Source organism: Phalangium opilio, unplaced genomic scaffold, assembly GCF_054372755.1.
Source record: "Phalangium opilio isolate 3A_F unplaced genomic scaffold, DU_Popi_V2 ptg000022l_1, whole genome shotgun sequence".
Classification (NCBI taxonomy): domain Eukaryota; kingdom Metazoa; phylum Arthropoda; class Arachnida; order Opiliones; family Phalangiidae; genus Phalangium; species Phalangium opilio.
In genome coordinates, this window is record NW_028324154.1 from 2,734,315 (window position 1) to 2,750,205 (window position 15,891).

General features: G+C 38.5%; 1 long non-coding RNA gene across 1 annotated transcript; it reads left to right on the top strand.

Moving 5' to 3' along the window:
• The first annotated feature begins 1,969 nt into the window (after positions 1–1,969).
• On the top strand, positions 1,970–2,775 carry LOC149695128 (uncharacterized). Its single transcript, XR_016382491.1, has 4 exons — positions 1,970–2,208; positions 2,424–2,475; positions 2,556–2,607; positions 2,666–2,775. It is a non-coding gene; the product is annotated as an uncharacterized LOC149695128 (long non-coding RNA).
• The last annotated feature ends 13,116 nt before the right edge of the window (positions 2,776–15,891 follow it).

The following is a 15,891-nucleotide window of genomic DNA, read 5'->3' on the forward strand; positions in this document are numbered from 1 at the left end:
AACAGCAACCGCTGTTTTGGGAAATAGCGCTGTATTAACAAACGCGGAAATAGCAACCGCGGGTTTGCTTCCACGCCGTTTCGCAAACCGCTATTTTGGGAACCGCTTTATTCCAAAAAGATCAAGTTTTGAAAACCGCTAAACTACCCGTGAACCTGCTATTCGACCTACACGTCATTTGATAATGAGGTGAAATATGAGAGGGTCATAATGGCCAACCCAAAAATTGACAAAATTTATTGACACCCGCTTTTTAACTAAAAACACACACGAAATATTTTGTCTTTTCAGAGCTCTTATCTTTTTTGAAACGGCGCAGAAAACTCGTTTTGATCGTAAACCGGCATATAAAGTTAGAGAGCTGTTGTATCAGCCCTTGAAAACCGACACTTGGCGTCCACTTGGCATGGAAATAATTTGGAAAGCATACATGCCATTCTTTAAAGGAATTCCTGTCGCGACAGTCGTACTGATATTAGAAATGTGTCAGGAATGTCGGAATAAAAGCACTGGACGGCGTAGAGTTCAAAACAGGTGGACATAAAAAGGGACTTGTTGATGAAAAGAATCTCGAATAATGGCCCGAAATTTATACACGTCGACAGCAATAACCCCTTCTTTTTAAATCGTCTTAATGGCTCAAATTTAAATTTAAAACTCAACAAACCTTTGGTATAGGCTGAAAACTAAAAATTTTACAACAAATCATGGCCCCTCTAAAAATCAATCGTAAGTCCTCTAAACACTTAAAACTTTTCAAATCGCAGCCAGCAAAACATTTCTTCGGGACCGTAAAATTAACCTATGAGCGCGCAGTCTACAGAAAAACTTCCGTCGACGTGGCCATCCGGTCATATACAAAAACTCGTTATTTTTGTTTGGTTTAGTTAAGGTCCGTATACAGAGTTTCACTAAAGGAGCTGCTTGCTGTTCCCCCAGTGTTGGTGAGCCAAGAGTTTGCATGGAGAAAGTTTATCAGTTTAGTTTGAATCAGTACTCGACCAACTTGACTCACAATGGGCCTGACCTCACTTTGTTGACGTTTATGCTGAGAGGGTGTAGAAACTAAACCCTTTAGTGAAAAATGTATAGTGCCCTATTTAGTCATTCACTAAATGAGAATTCATTCCGACTAGTTTTATGGACACTCTAAAATCTGATATCGTTATCTTGTTTAACTTAAGTAACTTTAAAACCTGTTCTAATTATCTAAAAACTTATCATAGCTATGCCCATATACTTTCATGATTAAATTTATGAAATTGAAACCATCCCCAAATAGTTGAATATAGGCAGACCACTCACGAGTAACAGGAGTATTTTATGAACTGACATTTCCACATAATTTTAACAAGATATTTATGATCGAAATTATCCCAAGTAGTTAGTTCAGGATTATAATATAAGCATCAACTAATAAAGCATGAACACATACCAAAAAAATTTAATTATATTCATAAGTGTTCATTAACAGGGGGTTTATTCATTATCTTGTGAATACTCTTTAAAAATATAAAATTTAAAATATAAAATTATAAAATACTGTAAATATTAAACGCATTTCTAACTTTAGTAGGAATGTAATAATTCTACAGGACCGGTAGGCCCTTGTAGATATGACTTGATACCCGTTTGTAATGCTAAACGAAAAAATCACCTTTTTAGGGTTAGCGTCCCATAGAAAAAGCAATACATTTTACCCGGTTTTTTAGGGAAATTGTCATAGGCGATACGGAAAAACTACAGCGAAGTTAGTTTTCGGAATACTTTCAAATTAACAAGAATTTACTAAATGAGAAACTTACGTGTTTAGTTTTTAAATAAATGAAGCCTAATTTTTGTAATTTAACTAATTAATTATGCCTTGAATTCCCTATTTCATAGCAGACGACAGAAAGAAAGATTATCTCATAGCAGACGACAGTAAGAAAGATGCTTTCATAGCAGACGACAGTAAGGCATTGCTAAATTAGCGATGCCTTACTGTCGTCGACGCTAATTCATTTTTTGATATTTTATCCGAGCTTGAACACCATTATTTGGATTTTATAATGAAGTATAACGCCCTTAATAACCACTACTTTGTTATCAGGTCCAATTTTCGTCTAAAAAGTAATTCAGGTAAATAATTACAGTTAATAGAGGTTTTAATATCGTTTGAAGTAATTTTCCGACGTTCGTTTTGGCCAAGGCTTAAGTTGAATTTTGGTAAGTCTGTGTAATATACTCTTTATAGAGCTATTTCAGAGGGGGTAATGGCTACGTCACCAATGCTATTTGCCCATAGAGAAACCCTCATAAAATGGCCGCCCTCTACACTCAAAGGCAGGCCCAATTTTCGTAGCAGACGAAATTTTTCCCCCACTGAAATAGCTCTATAGCGTCTTTCGTCCTTTAAGATTATAAAAAAAGCTAATTTCCAGCTCCGTTTTGGAATTTGATATAGTCTGCTTCGTTTCATGCTAGAAACATATCGTAAGTTCCTATTCCTAACCCAAGGTTTTACACTTTAAAATACTACTTGAAAGATGACAAAAAGTGTTTTCGCTTGGCAGTTAAGATAGTGGTGTTTACGTAAGCGCAGTTAATTCAACACTTCCACATGAGGTATACAGGGTTTCACTATTTTTTAATTATAAATTAATTTTATTTTGGCTATTCTCAGTGAGCATTCACATGTTAGAACGCAATTTCAGATTTTTGTGGTCTCCCAAGTCTCCAAAACTGTAAGTTTAACATTTTAGGGCAAATTATTATAATAATCAAGAATATTTATAGGTCATCAAGGGTATAAATAGGCAACCTAAGACCCATTTAATTTATGATGTGATAGATCATGTAAGGTTTAATAATAATCTAAGCTTTTTGTCTATGAAGGGATATCCACACTAAGCCTGTGGCTTGTTTACAGGTGGGTCCCTTTACAATGCATAGAGGGGTGGTGGCCAGCCCCTATGCCACAGCTAACCTACAGCGCCCTATACTAACTATTACCGTTAACCTCTGCAAGTTTTGATGGAAAGGAGAAACCGGGTTAGACCGCGGAGGAAAACTCCTTTTAACAAGCGGGGAGAGAACTTGCAAACTCTACGCAGAAGGATTTGTTCCCAGATTTTCACCCGGTGCCACAGTCCGGGATCGAACCCGGGATCCTCTTGCTGCGAGGCGAAAGCGCTAACCGCTACGCCACCCCACCTTAGATACAGGGTTAAGCTTATGTTAGGCTAGGTTGTTATGAGCGGCTAAATGTTCATCTGTTTTTGGAATTATCAAGTTTTATCAACTAACTTTATTTCCCCTCTTCCAAAATTTTACTAAAATTGGATTGTTTATTGCCACAAATTTTCTAAAAAAAATGGTACTTTAGTTTCTTTCTACCCTATAAAGAGGCCCACTTTTAGCCATTCGTAGGTTGCCTTTCTTTTAGCCATAATCAATGGTATACGGACTAAATACCCCCAAGACAAAAGACCCCCGGTCATAATCCCCCCATTTTTAAAAACGTACAAAATCCCCCCTCTCTCAAGACAAAATCCCCCGGTCATTTTCCCCCCATCCTAGTTAAGAGTACAAAATCCCCCACCCTCTAGACAAAATCCCCCCACCCTCTAGACAAAATCCCCCACGCTCTAGACAAATTCCCCGGTCATAATCCCCCGACAAAAAAAATACAATATCAATATTATCAAAAACACTGGAAGCCTCAGCGATCTGGTGGCGTAGTTAATTAATTAGCTGGTACCTTTTCCAAAATATTCTCCTATTAATTAGCTGGCACCTTTTCCAAAATATTCTCCTATTAATTAGCTGGCACCTTTTCCAAAATATTCTCCTTATAATTAGCTGGCACCTTTTCCAAAATATTCTCCTATTAATTAGCTGGCACCTTTTCCAAAATATTCTCCTATTAATTAGCTGGCACCTTTTTCAAAATATTCTCCTATTAATTAGCTGGCACCTTTTCCAAAATATTCTCCTATTAATTAGCTGGCACCTTTTTCAAAATATTCTCCAATTAATTAGCTGCCACCTTTTCCAAAATATTCTCCTTATAATTAGCTGGCACCTTTTCCAAAATATTCTCCTATTAATTAGCTGGCACCTTTTCCAAAATATTCTCCTATTAATTAGCTGGCACCTTTTCCAAAATATTCTCCTATTAATTAGCTGGCACCTTTTCCAATATATTCTCCTATTAATTAGCTGGCACCTTTTCCAAAATATTCTCCTATTAATTAGCTGGCACCTTTTCCAAAATATTCTCCTATTAATTAGCTGCCACCTTTTCCAAAATATTCTCCTATTAATTAGCTGCCACCTTTTCCAAAATATTCTCCTTATAATTAGCTGGCACCTTTTCCAAAATATTCTCCTATTAATTAGCTGGCACCTTTTCCAAAATATTCTCCTATTAATTAGCTGGCACCTTTTCCAAAATATTCTCCTATTAATTAGCTGGCACCTTTTCCAATATATTCTCCTATTAATTAGCTGGCACCTTTTCCAAAATATTCTCCTATTAATTAGCTGGCACCTTTTCCAAAATATTCTCCTATTAATTAGCTGCCACCTTTTCCAAAATATTCTCCTATTAATTAGCTGCCACCTTTTCCAAAATATATTAGCGACCAACAAAGGTATGCCTTTTCCAAAATGTTATTTTTTACATTTATTGGGGGGAATTTGTTCTGGGGCTGGGGGGAATTTGTCATGGGGCTGGGGGGAATTTGTCCTAGGGCTGGGGGTATTTTGTCTTCATCATCTATTCGGGGGAAATTGTCCGGGGGATTTTGTCTCCTACCTGAGGGGATTATGTCCTTTTCTTCTCTAATGGGAGGATTTTGTCCGGGGGATTATGTCCAGGGGGGATTATGTCCTACATTCATAATCAATGCACCCATGATCTTCTTAGAGGGAATTTACATAGGCTGATTGCAAGCATGATTTTACAGACAGCTTCTTAAATAGATTATAGCACATTCTTTTTTTTGTAGTTTAACACACGTAACTTTCTCAGCACACTTATTTAAGAAGTAAACAGTTCTACGAAATTAAATAGTTAATAATTTTACGATTTTGAAAAGGCTATTAATTTTAATTAATACTCACTAATATCTCGTGCCATCATTATCAATAATGTATCACAAACCAAAGATGATTTCGATTTATATTTTATTCAAAACCGCTAACTAATAGCATTTTTGGTTCCTTAGATAATAGGGACGGGAAATGACCCTTTTCAGCCTGTTAAGAGTTGACTACTGCCTTACGACTGAAGTGACAGATATTATACAAAAACGTCTTTGTTTGGACCAAGACCGAAAAAACCAACGATATGAGTGAGGTTTATCAATTGACTGAAGTTTCAGATATTGAAATTTTTCTTTAAGTATTTTTAGTAGTTTAATCCTTAATCACTATTTAATTCAATCAACTGATTTTACTCTTAATCGATCTATTCCCTCTAAATTTATTCAAAAAATTGCATATCTCCGCTTTTTCAAGAACAATTCCATTTTCCGAAAACATTTTATCATGTAATTAATTATTTTGAAGGGATTTCGTGTCGATACTCACTAACTTGTAAGCACCTTGACGGACATTGGTTTAAATATTAGTGGCTTGAGAAATTTTCAAGTTTGCACCAAAAAGTTTTTTCAATGGTTACAATTTGTTGAGAAGACTGATACTCGATAAAATATGATTAAGAGTAATTTATTTTGCTCGGACTAATAAAATAATGTCGTTTACCAAAGGAAAAGGAACAACGTTTGTCCCATGTGGTTCCTATTAGTAGGTAGCTCTCCTTTCATGGACTGGAAAAATATTATGTAAGCATTAAAATAACCAAAGGTTAGTGTAAAGATTCCATAAAAAGAAATATTTCTCAGTGCTGTACCCCCAGTAGCACAAGCCTTCCGCATGAAAGTCGGTTAAAGGACGAATAGTCGGTTTACGGTCCAGTCGGCTGTACCATGCTTATTCCGACACTTTTACGACTCATGAAGCCGACTACTTCTTTTAGTTGGCAATGCCGACATGTATCTGACAGTTGGAATTGAGATGGTTTAAAGTAGGCTTGCCTACCGTCTTGAACTTATTTTTTGCCAATTGATTACCGACTCTCTCGCGCTAGTCAGTATTGTGACGTTTAAGAAGAGTAAATTTAAAAGCAAAGTTATTCTTAGGCCGTATAGTAACCGACATTTATCCGACAGTTGGAACTGTGGTGGTTTGAAGTAGGCTTGCCTACCGTCCTAAACATGTAACCCATTTTTGCCAATTGATTACCAACTCCTTCCCGCTAGTCGGTATTGTCACGTTTAAAAAGAGTAAAATGAAAAACGAAGTTGTTATTGGGCCTTCTTTCTCTGTGAGACGGTTTGTTTGACTTTTACTATTCCGCATATGCCACCAAAAATGTTTTTTTTTATATATTTAACTTATACTATATTTCGACCCACAAGCAGAAGTTGATAATACTATATTTTTGGCAACACTAGAAACATAACGTTACAAAAAACTGCAAAGCAAGAAAACAAATCTGCTTTTCTAGTTTGAATTTTCCCTCCTGTAATTTCTCGGGGTCAGGTGACACGCCTCTGTTCTATTTTCGTAACTAAGGTAACGCCATGCACGTCATCATCGAAGAGGGCGCTGCTAGTGCGAAAGCAAGTCAGCCTTTCCAGTATCTCTGACGCGGCTGGGTTGTTAGAATGTTTAAACGAGATTTTTGAGGTCGAAAATGATTAGTTCTAGGCTTGCTAACTTTTAACTTCATCGCTAAGGTTCTTTGTCTCACTATATAAACTATAAACGTCTTCGTTTGTCACGTTAGGTTTGAATTGTGTTATTGATTTATCAATTTATCTACTTCTTAGAGCCAGTTTTATGCTTAAGCCTTTGCTTTTTACCTAGCTTCTCATCTGCTGGGAACCACACCCCTATAAAGTGAAACCAAAACTTAAACGTTTATGTATACCTTCAGTTTCTTTGTTTGAATATAAAAGAAGCAAGTGTTATGGGGCGCTTGGAGTTCAAAAACCTTATATATTAAGTATTTTAAAGATTTTTGGTTGTGAAAATAATACTGAATTCCAAAATAGATCTCAATTTGTTTTAGTTACAGAATTTTTATGCGGTTTCAAGCATTTTAAAAGAAAAATGTGTGAAATAATACCCTTTAGAATTGTATGTTTTTCTTTTTCCTTAAAAAATCTGTAAGTGTATATTTTTCATTAAGATTTTTGTAATTTAATAGATAGCAACTGACAACATCGAAGATATTAACAACGAATATTAATAAATGCTTTAAGTGATGTAAATATTATACTCGCCCTGAAAAATTTTACTTTTTGTTAAAACCAATTAGCTATGCAGCTAATATTTCCATTCGACTAGTCGTGTAATATCGAATGCATTGTTTAATATTTGAAATTGTTATAATTGATGCTCAACCTGTATGTTACTTGAAATATTCAAAGTTCAAAAAAAGTGATTTTCATTGAAAATGTATTAAAGAAATTTCAATACTAGGTATCAGTGTCCTTTACTATATGCGAATGAAGCCTTGAGTTAAGGCTTGATCGTCGCAAAACCGTCGGGCCTCTAATTAAGGTTTGATCGTCGCAAATGCGTCGGAACTCTTGCTGACAGGCGGTTAAGTCGACTCTCAAACGTGTTGGATGAGGGTCGTATTTCATTCGTGTCGTAACAATCGGTGAACCAGTGGGCCGTCGTCCAGCCGGGCGGACATTTCGACTCTCAAACGCTTACTCTACCAGCCCTTTACCGGCGATTTACCGTTCCTATACTAAAAAGCCACGAAATCGTCGGATTGAGCGCGGCTTTTGGTAGGCATAATGACGCCGATATATAGTTGGCCAACAGTCGTTTTATAGTAGCCTCAAAACAGTAGGAAAACCGGCGGGCCGTCGTCCCTCCAGGCGGACATTTCGACTTTCAAACCATTACTCTCCCGACTTATTAGTGACTTTTTACCAACTCGTCGGTAACACACAAAGCCGACCATGTAGGCCCTACGTCGGCAGTGCTACTAGGGACAATGTCATTTTATATTCAGATTCTGTTCAGCGGAATTAATACATAAATCACTTCACTCTAAAGGAGTTATGATATAAAATTTCGAAATCATCCGTGCTTGCAGTGTATGGGTGCTCTTCTTAGAAATTCAGTAGAATATTAATTATTGGTCCTTCTAAACGTACTCCCTTCAAAATAATTATTTTCATGATAAAATGTTTTCGGAAAATGGAATTGTTCTTGAAAAAGCGGAGATATGCAATTTTTTGAATAAATTTAGAGGGAATAGATCGATTAAGAGTAAAATCAGTTGATTGAATTAAATAGTGATTAAGGATTAAACTACTAAAAATACTTAAAGAAAAATTTCAATATCTGAACTTCAGTCAATTGATAAACCTCACTCATATCGTTGGTTTTTTCGGTCTTGGTCCAAACAAAGACGTTTTTGTATATTCCATTTTGACCTCGCGATCTTCCACGCGAACAAATCTAGATTTTTGTGGCTGATATCTCTTAGCTCGATTAATTTCCTCGTGTTGGTGTACTTGGTTATTTTTAAGTTAAAAGAGTTGTGATCACCGGTGTCAATTTCTGGTTCGAAAATACGTTATCTATTCAGGTAGCAGTTGTACTTGTGACTCGAGTAACGATATCAACTAGCTTATGAATACTTAAAGGGATAGCATCAATTTTTTGACTACTAATGAAAAGCTTTCATTTTTTTAAATCAGATAGAACCTAAAATTACGTTTTCAAAAATATATAGATATTGATATCTTAACTATTTTTAATTAATTTTTAAAAGTATTAGTTTTCGGCGCCGCTCCGATCACTGCCCCCTCTACAGGCGTTTGCAAAAACACGAGCGAAAAAACTAAATTACTCCCGCGACTCTCCTCTCGCTCGGAGGTACAGTAGATTTACTCCTAAAAGTAGTTTTCATACTATTCTGCATTTTCGCCAAATGAATATAATTCATTTCGATACGGGGATGCTTTGAAAGTTATAAAGGAAGGTTAATAGTTTCACTGTAATTTTGGTGTTCAAAGTAAGAGTTTTACTATGTTTAATTACAATTAAAAATATGTTAAAGCCTAGATTAGGGCCATTAGGCTAAAATAAAGTCATACCATTATTATACATGGAAGCTAAGCCTTTGCCAAAATAGCGCTAAAATGTGGTGTTTTGGACATTACCTGTAACAATTTTGATAAATCTCTATCATCCTTACTCTAGAACGTAACCGAGAGTTAAGAGAACAAAGGATAATAAACTTAAAAATCAGAATTATGTTTACAAACGTCTTCTCAATAATGCGCCGCTTCCCCAGTGAAGGTGAAAAGCTACTATACAGTTGTCTAGAGCTCTCTACATTCTCCTATTTCCAAACAACCAATGAATCAAGAGACATTAGCAACGTCACTGTGTGAAAAACAAGTTGGGCGGTATTTCGCGGCTAGTTTGAATTTCAAAATATTTAACGTACTTAATTTTAAACGTTTTAATTCGATTTTTTTAGCACACATAATTTTAGGCACATTGTTTTACCTAAAACTGCCCTCATCTTGTACTAGTCGGAAAACATTGATTATATCCCTTTAAAATCAACGTTAAATTGCTACATGGGCTGACACTTCTTTATCAAAACTCATTTAAACCCTAGCAATCCACTCTAGCCGAAGAAAATAGTCACTTAGGAATGTATAAAACCCAATCTTTCTATCAAATAGATCGCGATTTAGGCATGAAACACTTTGGCCTTCATTTACTCAAAACCTCTTACTAACTTTCACACTCATTTTTAAGTTAAAAAATGATTTTTTTGTCAAACGCGTTGGTTGTTATTAGAAATAACACGACTTCTTAGCCCGTCCGTAACAGCAATTTTAGGAGCTCTGAAGCAGACGAAATTATTAACCAATAAGAAGCGAGAAGCCTTAACGGATACATTTACGATCGAATGTTTCTCATAGATGTCGTTCCGTCGCTAGAAAAATTATTGATATAACAGAGAAAACAAGAGGAACAAAAATTATCTTGTTTGCAAGGTATCTTACGAAACTTGAAGATCTATCAAAGATGATTGGTATGGTTCGTGCACAAAAAAATTATTATATATACTGCAAACATGGAGTTCCAAAAGGTTGGCTTTTTTACGAGTGTATTACTAATGAAACTGAAATATATATGTGGAATGTGGAAAAAATTAAGGATAAAGAAGTTCTATTTCTTACACCATTGCCATCTGCTGGGCAAAAACAATTCGTAGATTTCGTCAAGCTGCATGTAGAGGGTTTTACCTGTAAGTAACAAGGGTAAGAGTTTCAATTATGTGCGCATGGTTACTGTTGACCAATATAATTGACCAGGTTCTTGTTTTAATCTTAGCTTTTCACTTGAGTCCTCTGGAAGCAATTCTAAACAAGTAACAAGGGTGAGGCCTATTCTACTGCCCATTTAAAGGTGCTAACACCTTACTAAGAACGATCTCCTCCTTTTCCCTGGTACTGAGAGATCTTTTCGGCGAAACTTTTCTGCCTAACCTAACAAGAGAGATAAATGGATATGTACGGTTTATCGAACCTCCTCTTCCTAGAAGCCAAACCTTATAAGAGCGGGCAGTCGAAGTCACCTTTCTCATTCAGAATCGTACATTACTCGATCTTGAAAATTGTTTTATTAAAATATCAAAACCTTTTTTAGAAAGTGTAAGCCGAAGTTTTCAAAAATACCAAGACTAATAATGAAATTTTTGTTAAGTCAACTCCAAAAATTTGAGAAAACTAACGAATATTCGCCAAACAGGATAAAATTACAATCCAGCAATTGAAGAGTGGACTAAAAAAAGAAAACTTTTATGATTCGACGTAAAGGCCCGTTTTTCAATCAAGCTTTTTTGGTGAGAAACGCAACCGTTTGCTAGAAAAATCACAGCGAAACGCAAAAGCAATATATTTAGCGGATTTCAATGTAGCATGGCTGCCAGAATCCTTGGAACTTCCCCTCCTTGGATCTGGCAGGGCTTTTGCCTCCATGCTACATGCGTGGCAAACACAGAGTTTTCTTCCAAATTTCATCTATTTCACACTCCTTTCGAAAGCATTCGACAACCGTTTGAGGAACATATTTTTCTAAATCGACCATATCTCCTTTCGCTCCATCTGTATTAGAAATATCACTCAATATTAATAATTAGAGTTCGCAATTATATTCGACAACTTATCTTCACTATTTCAAACTTACAGATCAATCTTACAACGAAACACTTTAATATGAACAAGAATCTGTTCTCTTCGATTATAAAAAAGGTCGAATATTTTTTAGCAAGATCGCTAACATTTTTTTGAAAAACATTTCTAAAATGAAGCAGAAAAATTAAAAATTATATAAATAAAGCAAAAAAACTTGAAACTATACAACTGATCGCTTAATATTAGGACATGATGTTGTTCCATCCTACTTCCTTTTTAGAGTTTCTGGGTTCAAAAGTTCATGTAGTTTTTCGTCCCTTTTAAGTCGATTGCCAAGCTCAACCACGAGAGCCTTATCCAGGTTTTCGCTTGACAAATACTTCGAACGGTGGAGTGGCCTCCCCTTTTTGGCCTCAAGCCTCTCAATCACAACGCTCAAAGTCAGAATTTATGCCATTTTCCTACGCATAATATTAAAGGCCTATTACTAATATTATAACGTTACTGTTTCTGACGAAAACCCCAACGAAGCTTACAAATTTAATTACATTGTAATAACGTTACGTTTTGCTTACGAAATTTCCTAACAGGGCGACACACCCAAACTACGTTACGTTTCACTTACGAAAATCTCGACGTACTTTGAGTGAGGCCTTTCGTATTACAAATTACAAATTTTATTACATTGTAATAACGTTCGGTTTTACTTACGAAAATCCCTAACAGCATGACAAACACAAACTACGTTACGTTTTACTTACGAAAATATCGACGTAGTTTGAGTGAGGCCTTCCGTATTCTAGAGCCGGCCATATTCTAGGAGTAACTAAATCACGCTATGCAGAGCATACATCGTGCTAAGAAAATGCAAAATAAATACAATACATTACGTTATTCCTCAATGCTTTTACTCTTGTTCTTCTCAGATTAATTGGTTATTCAATATTAATATAGTTATAATGGTTCCAAGATAATACTCCCGACTCCCTAAGCCTACTCAGTGAGGAATAATTATACGTCGTGCACCGGCTTCCGTCTTTAACTACCTCCCTCTCTCTCTCTCCTCATCTCCTCTTATACTCATGAGAAGCACGGTGAGGTCAAAGGTTATATGCAAGCGCCTTCTATTGGTATGGGACGTTTAGGGCGCCTTCTACCGTCACATTTTCCCCCTAATTATGGCTCACTGAGTAGGAAACATATCTTGTTAAGTCGATTGTAGCTATACATATACAAAAATATGTTTTTTTTTTCGTACAAACTTATAATGAAAAGAAATAACGTTAAGTGGACGGAAACGAAATTTAACCTAATAATAATGTTTAACTTCAAAACAAGTCACGTCTAGTGTCTTGTAAATGGTTCGGGCAATTGACGTGGGGATAACGGCGGTAGTCCGTGACTGTTACGTTGGATATTATTCCGCAGGACCCTTCGTGGGTGAGGGCAAGTACTACCCAAGTGTCCCGTTCTCCGGCAACGATAACACCGCCTGCGATATGGACAAGTCTCCCGATCATGCCCACGCAGTCCACAATACGAGCACTCATGAACGTCCGGCTGGGCTGGTCTGGTACTGCTGGTTTGATGATGGCGTGGAGGAGATTGTTGTCGACGTGAAAGAGGTGATGGGGTGGATCTGGATCCCTGCCTGCGTCGAGGAGGTGTTCTGGATCGCTGCCTACGTGGAGGAGATGATCTGGGTAGAGGTCGGCTAGAGCGTCCCCTACGCTCAACTGACGGTCGTCTATAACATTGATGACGGGAACGGGCCCAAGATCGACCCCGAGTGCGAGGACGGGGCGATGGGGATTCTGCTTCCAGGGAAATATCTCGTCTAGGTGACGTACGTGCTCCCACCGAGCGATACCCTGGCTCGACAGTTACAATGATCCTAGCGTTTTCCTCTGATAAGTGCGCATACTAGGGAAGGAATAGATATCCAATTAGTGATTAAGGTAACGGAACTACCGAGCGTTCCTGAAATTTTCCTGATTCTGAGGAGCTCCAGGTATGGGTTCAGGTCCAAAACGGAAGTTGTCCGGCCCCACGTTTGGTAACTCTTTCTAATCGGGCCATGACCGTATGCGATACCGTGGGTGAGGGTTTTTTACGTTTTAACACCTCTCGGGTCCAGCCAAATTTAAAGGGCACCAGGAGGGGTGCTATGGTTGTATCTGGAGGATCATCGAGAGATATGGAATCGCCCAACAAGGTATCAGAGTTATCTGCCGGACCAGTGGTGATAGAGTCACTTAAAGAGTAAAAAGATTGTATTAAATTAGCGTTAAAAGGTTCGGGTCCGATGTCAGATTCTGCTATTTGGGCTTCTTGATGATCGTCCTCATCGACGGACACATTAATCACATCCCTTACTGGATTCTGGTCATCCTGGGATATGAAGTATTTGAGCTGGCTGATGTGCCATGTCCCGGCAGGTGCTCCCGTGATCTCGTGACGTAAGACATATGTTAGCGGCCCTTGTTTGGCTATAATCCTATACGGGCCCTCCCATGCGGGAGCGAACTTGGCGAAAAATCCGGTGGATGCTTGGGAAAGTTTATGGGTTCGTTTCCAAACCAACTGACCACACTCCATCTCGGAACCTCCATAATGTATTTCATAATAATGCTTCTGCTTCATTTGGGCTATACGGGAGAACGACTCGGCTTCTTCTCGGATTTCCTGAAGGTCTTGCAGTGGTCCTCGTTCGTAGGCAGTTAATTCATCTGGTCCAACCTGGCGGTCAGAAAAGTCGCGGGTATCCTCGTCATGATCCCATGGTAAGCGGGGTTCTCGACCGCAGACCAAGGAAAATGGAGAGTGACCCGTTGTAACATGGATGACAGAATTGATGGCTAGCTGATGCATTTCCAGGCCCAAATCCCATCGATTGTGGCTATTACCAACATACATACTTATCATTTCACCCAAGACTCGGTTGACTCGCTCGGTTAGATTAGTTTGAGGGTGGTAGGGGGTAGTGAATTTGGCCTTGACCTTCATTATCCGGCACACGTGGGACCATAAAGCTGACGTGAACTGAGTGCCATTATCCGAGCAAACGGCTTCCGGTGATCCATGGCGGGAGATGTATTTTATAAAGACATTTCCAATGGTGAGGGCAGTTATATTACGGACAGTTGTAATCTCGACATACTTAGTAAAATAATCCACAATAACAACCAGAAATCGGTTCTGTCGCTGCGTAATGGGCAACGGGCCCATCATGTCGATCCCTATTAACTGGTTAGGACCAAACGTAGTTGTGTTGGACAGCATCTTACCAGGAGTCTTACAATTCCGTGCCTTATATTGTTGACACGTCACACATTGTTGAACGTAGCGTCGAATGATAGGGCGAAATTTAGGGAAATAGTAACGGGCCAGGATCTTTCGTTCTGTGGCCAACCGGCCTCGATGACCAGAGACGGGATGGTTGTGGTACAAATCCAATACCCGATGATGCAAAGATTCTGGGATCAAGATCTTGGCAGGTCGGAACGTTGAGCGTTTTCGCCAGATAAGACCATCCTCGAGTTGATATAACGGGTCGGACTTCCCTTGACGTAGGTCTGTTAGAAGACGAGCCCAGCAAGGTTCTTTTCCTTGATTGGCCCTAATTTCGTCCTTGGATAGAGGTTCGACATCGTTGTTGTCCGAGGCTATAAAGATACTCAAAAACGTTTTAATGCGAGTTTTAACGCTTTTCGTCAATTCCTCAACGGGTCTAGATAACGCATCGGCCACCCTGTTTGATTTCCCCGAGCAGTGTACGATGTCGAAATCGTATTCTTGAAGTTCGATGGCCCAACGAAGTAATTTACTCTTCTGGTCCTTAAGGGTGAACAACCACGTTAATGCCTTATGATCCGTAATAACAGTGAAATGTCGGCCTTCCAAGTATGGACGAAACTTCCGAATCGATTCAACGACTGCCAAACATTCCTTCTCAGGAATGCCATAGTTTTTCTGGGCCCCTTGGAACGCACGACTATAATAGGCTAATGGGACTTCTTTGCCATCCTGTATCTGAGACAACATAGCACCTAAGGCGTGGTCACTCGCATCAGTGGTAAGAATGTAATCGCATTTCGGATCGGGAACGCGTAGTAAAGCGGCGTCGACGATATTCTGTTTGATGGTGTCGAAAGCCACTTGTTGCTCCTTCCCCCACTCCCAAGGGACATTCTTTCGGCGTAAATGCTGTAAAGGCACTAAGATGTCAGTGATATGAGGTATAAATTTTGTGTGCCAGGTCACCATTCCCAGAAAGGTGGACAGTTCCTTTACATTTCGGGGTGGCTTTACCTTCCAAATGTCCTTGACCTTATCATTATCTATGGCGATGCCTTCCTGGGATACCGTATAGCCTAATACCTTTACTTCGTGGCAGCCAATTTGGCATTTGGAGATTTTTAGGTTGAGGCCAGCCTTCCGGAGACGGAACAACAGATACCGGATAGTCTGGACATTTTCGTCCCAAGTGCGTGAGACGATTATTATGTCATGCAAATAAGCCACGATCCCTTAGTGACGTCCATGCTTTAATACTTTATCCATGAGGCGTTGGAAGGTGGCAGGGGCGTTCTTGAGACCAAAGGGCATGACCTTAAATTGGAATTTCCCCTTATGTGTGACGAAGGCAGTATAT